The 9,824-nt window shown below is 40.7% G+C and overlaps 1 protein-coding gene across 4 annotated transcripts in view; it reads left to right on the top strand.

Moving 5' to 3' along the window:
- The window catches only part of Slc44a5 (solute carrier family 44 member 5), a 348,525-nt gene that overhangs the window by 221,857 nt on the left and 116,844 nt on the right, over positions 1 to 9,824 (top strand). The gene's annotated exons all lie outside the window — the stretch shown is intronic.

Raw genomic sequence — 9,824 nt, forward strand, 5'->3', positions numbered from 1 at the left:
AGAAGCTGATAATGAGTCAAAGCTTGGTGTTGAAGAAAATAGAGACTGGCTTCTCTTTGGAGTCGTCTTGTACCATTGGGTCAGTGTGGCTGCCATGAGTGGGCAGTGAGTGGTCTTCAGGTGGACAGACCATTCATCTCCTCTGCCATTGTGGACAGAGTACTTCATCTCTCTGTGCCTCCATCTGTAAAGTGTTAATTTCCAACCCACATAGAGTCACACAACATAGACAAAATAACAAAGTGTTCCCTAGAGTATGGATTTGATGCCAAACCTGTGTGAGATGATATTATTGCCATAGTAACCGTGTTGTGCACCTGACAGACCTGAGGATCTCTTCTCCAGAGTTCTGCTCCTTTTGGGACACACACTCCATGACTTCTGGTTATCTTAGGACTCGGTCCTCTTTCACAGCTCCAGTTTTAATTTTTAAAAATTTTAATAACACAGTTTACTCAGTCCAATATAAACATCATCATTTCAACATGTGGTCAATAAAGCATCACTGAAGAGATATTTAAACTGTTCTTTGAACATTAAATCTTTACAATTTGTGATTTTAAATATTTTTAAAATTTCTTTTTAAAATATTTATACATTTATAAAATGTATTATGATTAATATCCCTCATCTCACATCTTCAATGCTTCCTAGACTTCTGCAACATAACTTCCAACACACACACACACACACACACACACACACACACACACACACACCTCTTACTGAATGCAATTTGTGCTGCCAATATGTCATACATAGTTGTGAGTGAAGCCATCTACTGGAGCATGAGCAACCTACTAATGGCCACACCTTCAAAGAAAAATAGTTCTTCCACTCCCAGCAGCCATCAGCTGTCAAGAGCTCCTCAGCTAGTGGTAGAGCCTTGTAAACCCTTCTCCTATCCATGATGGAATAACTGACTTGGTCTTGTGTGGGTTTGGAGCAGGCCACTACAACTGCTGTGAACTCATGAGTACAATGACCATGTCATGTCGTTTTACAACTTTCCTCCTCATCTTCTGGTTCTTACATTCTTTCTGACTCCTCTGGAATATTCCCTGTAGACTCTACTTTTCATGTTGAACATTCAGCTGAATGCCACTTCACCCTCAAAAGAACCAAAACAAAATTTATATTCCCTGTCTGAGATCCATTTTACAAGTGATTCTACTTGCTAATGCTCTGTTTTAATAGCATCAACTATTCAGCCTTTTTAAAATCTAGAATGATAAAGCATTATAGGTTCTAGAGTGTGATGCTTAGCTTTAATTGTTAACTTGATACAACCTAAAATCACCTGGGAAGAGAGTCTCAATGAATGACTGTCTACCTGTGGTTGGCCTGTGGGCATGTTTTTGGGAACTGTCTCAGTTACTCAACCCACTGTGGGTAGCATCATTACCTAGGCAGGTTATAAAAATTATCTAAGTGTAGAGAACTTGAGCTGAACAAAAACAAGCAAGTGAGCATCCATTCTTTTCTGCTCTTGACTGTGGATGAGCTGTCTGAGGATCCTAACTTGAATTCCACAGAATAATAGACTGTAATTTTGGTTTGTGAGCTCAAATAAACCACTTTTGTCCCTAGGATACTTTTTGTCAGGGTATTTGTATTCTTACAGCAGAAAGGAAAGTAGATCCCTGAGAATCTGGAATCACTTGCTTTGGGACAATCTTTGCTATATGTCTTTTACCTTCCAAACAGTAATATTCACCAGGTTATAGTTATTTTTTTACATGTAATTATGGCCCTTTAATAAGTATTCATGGGATTTATTAAGTTTCAGGAACTGTTCTAATCACTTGACCAGTGTTAATTAACCCTCATACTAACTTATAGGTAGAGACCAGTATTAAAAATACAGAAATGAAGACTTCAAAAGTGACATGATCTGTCTAGAATTGCCTGCACGTGAGCAGAGCCCCACGCATAAGTACTTGCCTGCACGTTGTGAACTCAAACCTCACCTTCCTTATCCTCTACCACAACTTGGTTGTGACTCACATTACCTTACCTCTGTTACTGCAGGAGGTTTCTGTTGTCCTGTTAGTTAATTGTTGCTGCCTTTTAAGTCACAGAGGTCTGAATCAGTAACTGCAACTCTGCCACTACCAGCAGCGGTTAGGCTGCAAGAGCTGAGGCCTGAGGGAATTCTGTTCCCTCAGGCACTGACTCTTTCAAAGCTATGAAGGAAACTTAACTAAATCTCTGTCCCTCTATCTAATGAACTCAAGATTCAAAGGTTGAGGTAGAATTCTGCTCCTCAGGGAGGCTGAATATCAAGGAGCTCACAACCTCAACTTGCTTTCATCCTCCCAGAAAAGCTCTCATGTTTCTCCTCACTATCCTTAAAAGCCCTTCTCCACATTACTCCTCTCTACTAAGTCCTGTCAGCTAATTGCTGACTCAGCCTCCTGACTGCAGGTGAATTTCATTTAATCAAACACATCTTTGCACCACTAAACAAATGTTCCAGAGCATAAACAAAAGTAACATGCCTTCTATTCATATATATTATATTTGTATATAATATATACTATATAATATTCTATAATATTTCACCCTTTTGTCTAAACAAAAATTAAAGGTTTTAACTTTAACATAATAAGACTGTACACAATAAGAACAATTATCAAGTAAAGATTATATTCACAGTGTAATGAATTCCAGTTCATTTGTGTCTGATAAATTAAAAGAAAATACTCCATTATCTACCCTATCTTAACGAATCTAAAGTTTTATACCTAATTTACCATAACTAAGGAAAACTGCAACTGTAACTATCTAGTATTCAACTACATCAAAGACCTCAGAAGGAGGTCCAATATATATATTGGTTTTTCAAGACAGGGTTTCTCACAGAGATCTGCCTGCCTCTGCCTCCCGAGTGCTGGGATTAAAGGCGTGTGTCACCAATGCCCAGCCTTGAAGGATAATATTATTTAAGTAAACAAAAAGTATATTGCAAACAACTTCCAAAACTCAAGAAATGACAGAGACATCTGACTGCCTAGACAGTCACCCAAAGTTCCTTCTGTAACCTTGGTGCATCTGTCTTCATCCTACAGGCCTAGATTATCAGGCAGATTTCTCAGTGAAGCAGGAAATTTGAAGGACTGTCCTGCCTTGTTTTGGCAAAGTTCATCAATCACTTTTCTCTGTGTCCTACAGAATGTCTGGCAGACTCTTCCATGAAGCAGGAATTTTGAAAGACTGTCCTGCCTCATTTTGGCAAAGTTCAACAGTCTTTTTCCTGTGTGTCCTGCATGTCCAGTCTGCACAGCACATTGTCACCAGTCAAAGGAAAGAGCAGTTTCTTTGCCCAGTGTGTCTAACATTGTCACAATGAAAGCAAACTCTGTAAGGAGTTTCTTCAATGTCCATCATCTTCTCTGAAGTAAGTTGGTGCTGCCAAGAGCAGATGTGTCTCATTGTCATGAAAAGCTTAAAGTTAGCAAAACATTTTAAATGCCTTATTCTATAGGTCTTTAAAGTATTTGAAGACCATCTATCTAAAACATATCTGTTTAACCTGGAAAACATACCTAACATATCTATAAATTTGATTGTTATAAATGACCAACTACTGACCTGTTTCTTGATTGTCCTATATAGTTTATAATAACAACTTTCAAGAACTAGAATTTTACCTTACATTTTTAAATGAACTACATAGGTACAATACCTTAAACAAGAATAGAAGCATATATACATTATGTGATAACAAAAACAACCTTAAATTTGCATCAATGTACAAAAACCCTTTAGATAAGAGTAGAAACATTTATACAGTGTAAAAAAATTTAAATTTGTATCAATATATTATATTTTCCTAAATGATCACAAACATCCATAACCCACCAAATAATCAAAAACCTCCCACATCCCTCCTCTGGAATGTGGGTGTCATATTATCTAAACTGCTTCCTGCTGTCTGTGGACAAAGTATCCTTAGCCCAGAGAGAAAACTTTGAGATAATGACCAAGTCCTGGGAAGACCAGCAGTAACCTTTGTTGATAGACATCACCTGTCAAGTCCCAGGAGGTCTCGCCTGATCAAACCTGGTCCATGTTAACTCTGAAGGAATCTACAGCCTCTTGTCTCCTGTGGGGAAAAAAACCTCCAAAGTGTTTTTTTATTTCCATGTGAAAAATACATTTTTGACTTCTTTTTTTTTTAAAGGTAAGATAGCCCTAAAGTATCTAGGTTGGTTCAATTTTACAGTCCTGTTCACAATCCCATGTCTGCCAGCAGCTGTTGTTTGCTTATCAACATTAAAAAAAAATTCAAAATCAACACAATGCTATATAGAATCCAAACTCCTCGAGTATTTCCCATCTTATGCGGCTTTTTTCTTTTATGTTACTTTTACTATCTCTCTTTAAACACTTATTTTTAAACTATTCATTGTTTTCTATGACTATACCCTTTTTCTTTTCTTAAGCCTACATAAATTGTTAAACACATTGTATCCTGCTTAGAGATTTTTCCATCCGGGCAGTACCTTCAGCCTTTTTTGACTCTATTGAGCAAACCTTTAAACTGCTAACATTTACCTCACAGGCTGTCAGCTGGCTCCACCCACTTTTCAGGTCATGAAAGCCAAATGTGACACCCCAGCCAGTGGGAGCTTTGCCTGCATTCTACAGGAACTGCATTCAACCTTCCTAGAGCTCTGAAAGCTGATGCTTGCACTGTGGCGGTGTTTTTACTTAGTTTGTTGTTCCTATGAATTGGCTGCTCAAGGGTTTGCCAATAGGTAGAAACTTTTAAAGGAGCCATATCCTCCATATTTTTTAAAGCTTTCTCAGGCACTATGGAAACTTGAGCACCATATTAGTATACCAAAATGTTGTTGCTTGTTTTGGCTCTTTTTTGAGGGCCCACCAACTAGCTCCCAAATAAATCACACATGGAGGATTATCCTTAGTTATAAATGCCCAGCCTTAGCTTGGCTTGTTTCTTGCCATCTTTTCTTTACCTAAATTATCACTGTCTATCTTTTGCCCCTGGGCTTTTCCTGATCTCTTACTTCTGTAACCTTACTTTCACTCTGACTCCGTGGCTGGCTGTGTAGCCGGCTGGCTGGCCCTAATATCCTCCTCCTTCTCTGGTTTCTTCTTCTCCCTTCTCCCAGATTTCTCCTTCTATATATTTTCTCTACCTGCCAGCCCCACCTATCCTTTCTCCTGCCTTGCTATTGGCTGTTCAGTTCTTTATTAGACCATTGAGTGTTTTAGACAGGCACAGTAACACAGCTTCACAGACTTAAACAAATGCAGCACAAATGAAAGTCACACACCTTAAAAATTCTTAACAGTTTCCTGCTTCACCTCCCTGAATTATATCCACTAATGACACTTGTAAATGACTCCTAGATTGCTTTTTGGAGTTGCTAAGGATGAATCACAAAGCCTTGTGCATGCTAGGCAGGTGCTCTACCACTGAAGTGTATGTCCTAGACTGCTCTTTTTTTATTTTTTTAAAATGTATTCTTCTCTCATACAGTACATCCTGACCACAGCCTCTCTTACTCCACTTCCCTCAATTTCCCCCACCTTCCTTCTGCCCCAGATCTACTGCCCCTTCGTTTCCTTTCAGAAAAGAGCCAGCTTCCCAAGGATATAAACATAGCTTAATAAGATCCAATAAGACTAGGCACAAACCCTCATATCAAGGCTAGAAGAGGCAACCCAGTCAGAGGAAAAAGGTCCCAAAAGTCAGAGATAGCCCCTCTCCCACTGTTAGGAGTCCCACAACCACCCAAGTTAACCATCCACAGAATGTAAGCAGAGGACCTACTGTAGACCCATACAGTCTCTGTGATTGCCGCTTCAGTCTCTGTGAGTCCCTATGAGTCCTGCTTAGTTGATTCTGTTGGCCATGTTCTCCTGGTATCCTCAACTCCTCTGGCTTCTACAACTCTTCCCTGTCCCCTTCCTCAGGGTTCCCCAAGCTCTGCCTAATGTTTGGCTGTGGGTCTCTGCATCTGCTCCCATCAGTTGCTGGGGCAAGCATCTCTGATGTTGACTGGACTAGGTACCAATCTATGAGTGTAGCAGAGTATCATTAGGAATCATTTCATTGATTTTCTTTTGTCAGTCGTGTTTGGTTTTACCCTAGGACTGCTTCTAGTTCCTGGCAGTGTCAGGCTTGGGCTCTCTCTCATGGCTTGGCCTCAAATTAGACCAGTCATTGGTTGGCTGCTCCCACAAGCTCTAAGTCACCATTGCCCCAGCACATCTTGCAGATAGGACAGGTGTGAGTCAAAGGTTTTGTGACTGGGTTGTTATCTTGGTCCCTCCACTGGTAACCTTGCCTGGCTACTCTGGAGGTCCAGGCTCTGTATCCTCCATTATGAGGAGTGCTTGCCAGGGTCGACCTCATAGGTTCCAGGAAGTTTCCTCTGTACTAGGTTTCCACATTGCCCCCATGTGCCCTCTATTCCACTCATCTCCACCTGTACTCTCCCACTCTGTCCCTCTGTTCCCCACCTGATCCCTCATGTTTCCATCCCCACCCACCCCCAGTCCACCTGTAAAAATCGATTCTATTTCCCCTTCCCAGGGAGATCTAAGCATCTCTCCCACCCCCTGCCCCACCCAGAGCCCTCCTTGTTTCTTAGCCTGAGTCTGCAGATTATAGCATAGTTATCCTTAACTTAGTAGCTAATATCCATTTATGGATGAGTACATGTCATGCTTGTCTTTCTGGGTCCGGGTTACCTCATTCAGCATGATTTTTTTCTAGTTTCATCCATTTGCCTTCTAATTTCACGATGCCATTTTTTTTCTAACATCTGAGTAATACTCTATTGTGTAAATGTACCACATTTTCTTTAGCCATTCTTGGTTGAGGGACATCTAGGTTATTTCCAGTTTCTGGCTATTTCGAATAATGTTGCTATGAACATAGTTGAGCAAATGTCCTTGTGGTAGGATGGGGCATCCTTTGGGTATATGCCCAAGGGTGGTATAGCTGGATCTTGAGGTAGATTGATTCCCAGTTTTCTGAGGAACTGCCATAGTGATTTTCATAGTGGCTGTACAAGTTTGCATTCCTATCAGCAATGTAGAAGTGTTCCCCTTGCTTCACATTCTTGCCAGCATGAACGATCACTTGTGTTACTGTCTTAATCATTTTGACAGGCATAAGATGCAGTCTTAATTCATATTTCCCTGATGGATAAGGATGTTGAACATTTCTTTAAGTGTTTCTCAGGTATTTGAGATTCCTTTGTTGAGAATTTTCTGTTTATCTCTGTACCCATTTTTTGTTTGTTTGTTTTGTTTTGTTTTTTTGAGACAAGGTTTCTCTGTGTAGCTTTGTGCCTTTCCTGGAACTCACTTGGTAGCCCAGGCTGGCCTTGAACTCACAAAGATCCACCTGCCTCTGCCTCCCCGAGTGCTGGGATTAAAGGTGTGTGCCACCACCGCCCAGCTCTGTACCCATTTTTTAAATTGGATTATTTGGTTTGTTGATGTCTAGTTTCTCAGGTTCCTTATATATTTTAGATGTTAGTCCTCTACTGAATGTGAAGTTGGTGAAAACCATTTCCCATTTTGTAGGCTGCCTTTTTGTCCTATTGACAGTGTCCTTTGCCTCACAGAAACTTTTCAGTTTCATGATGCCGCATTATTTTTATCTTAATGCTGGTTCTATTGTTTTTCTGTTCAGGAAGTTGTCTTCTATGCCAACGTGTTCAAGACTGTTCCCCACTTTCTTTTCTACCAAGTTTAGTGTGTCTAGTTTAATGTTGAGGTCTTTGATTCACTTGAGCTTGAGTTTTGTGCAGGGTGATAAATGTGGATCTTTTTACATTCTTCTACTTGCTAGCATCCAGTTAAACCAGCACCCTTTGTTGAAGATGCTTTCTTTTTTTCTATTGTGTATTTTCGGCTTCTTTACAAAAAAAAAAAAAATCAGGTATCCATAGGTGTGTGGATTTATATCTGGGTCCTTGGTTCAATTACATTGATCAATGTTTCTGTTTTTATGCCAATACCATGTGGTTTTTATTACTATGTCTCTGTAGTACAGCTTGAAGTCAGGGATGGTTACACCTCCAACAGTTCTTTTATTATATAAGATTGTTTTAGCTATCCTGGGTTCTGTGTTTTTCCATATGCAGTTGAGTATTGTCCTTTCAAGGCTAGACTGATCTTTTTTAGCATGATTTCTCTTGTCTCATTACTTTGTTCAAAGTCCTTCTCTGATTCCCTGTGGTCTATAAAGTATGAAATAAATTCCAACCCTCTTTTTTTTTTTTTTTTTTTGATCTGTTCTGGTTCCACACTACCTACTCAGTTTCACTCTATGGTCCTCCTATCCCATTATCCATCACTGTAGTGATCCAGCTTTTCTACCACTCCTGCAAAAATGCTCTTCATTCCCACCTCTGTGACTCCATCCATCACTACAAGGTTTGTCTTTGCCTGTCCATTTAAAAGTTTGGTGGCTTTATAAGCCTTCCTTACTGATACTCCCACTGACTATGGCATTTAATTTCCCAGGATTCATGACACTGTCCTTGCGTGCATGGCTCTAATGACCCTATTTTGCCTGTAATATAGTTCTACACTTTCTCCTTGTGTTGAAGGCAGGATGTGATTCCTTCACCTTCTCTTCCCCTGAAGTGCCTCTGTCACACAAAGCACACAAGAGGCGGTCTGAGCTGCAATAAATATGACTGAATTCTGGATTCAAAATGTGCCTCTGTTGCCTCTCTTTGTTCCAGTTTTAGTGCACACACACACACACACACACACACACACACACACACACACACACGCATGCACAGTCTCACTTCCTGACTTCTGTGGTCCTTGCTGGAAGTTACTTCCTCAGAGCTTTTGATACACTTAAGGTTGCCACCACACCCTAGTATGCTTCTGTTCTATGAACACCCCAGGCTTGGTAGTTTCTGACTACAGAATTAGTTTATTCCACACATTTTTAGAGACCTTGGAGTCTAAAATCAAGGCACTGGCAGGTTTTGTGTCTGGAGAGAGTGGCTGTCTGATAACAAGATGGAGCTTTTTCGGCTGTGTCCTCCCGTGGAAGGTGGTAACATGGAGACCATGGTATCCTAACTTGCCAGAAGAGAGCTTTGTAAAGGCTAGGCCATTCTTTGCATCTGTTGATTGAGGCCATTGCTACCATTCAGTCCTCTGACTGCCTTATTGCTTAATCACATTTCAACAGGGCTCACTAGCCCCTCCCCCCATCCATGAAGGTTTTAATTTTCAAGAACAGGGACTGAGAAAAATGGGACTGCTGGCTTTGGGACCCACTTCTTGGTACTGTCACTTCAAGGGTTATCAACAGGAATGAGGGGTGCAAGCATTCAGACTATAGCACCATGTGACTTAGTATTCCATCAACTCTGTTGTATGGTGTACTTCTTGTTCAAGTATGAGTAGAAATGGCCTTGCTGAATGCATCAGTATGTAGACTCTGCTCTCTGAGATGGAGCCTGACCATGCTTTACACACTTCCTGTACCTCCTCAGATCCTGCTGTGCATCACAGGTGCTTTACACATATTTAAAGGCTGCTTGTTTCCTGGATTTCCACTGCAAATCTATCCCTTTGCTGTTCTGTCCCGAGTGTACTCACACTTGGAGGCCTCCAGGTTCTCTGGAGTGGTTTCCCACTTTGTAAAAGTGGAGACAAGTGGCTGACACTCAGATGTCTTCTTTCTAATCCTTTGAAGATCATGTCTTTGGTTCAGAACCAATTTTGTGATAGACCCAAGTATCTAGAGGAAGAGGTTGGAGCACTTGCAGGGAGGAGCCCTGGGTCTGGAAGTATACAACTGT

The sequence above is a fragment of the Onychomys torridus genome, chromosome 6 (assembly GCF_903995425.1).
Source record: "Onychomys torridus chromosome 6, mOncTor1.1, whole genome shotgun sequence".
Lineage (NCBI taxonomy): Eukaryota > Metazoa > Chordata > Mammalia > Rodentia > Cricetidae > Onychomys > Onychomys torridus.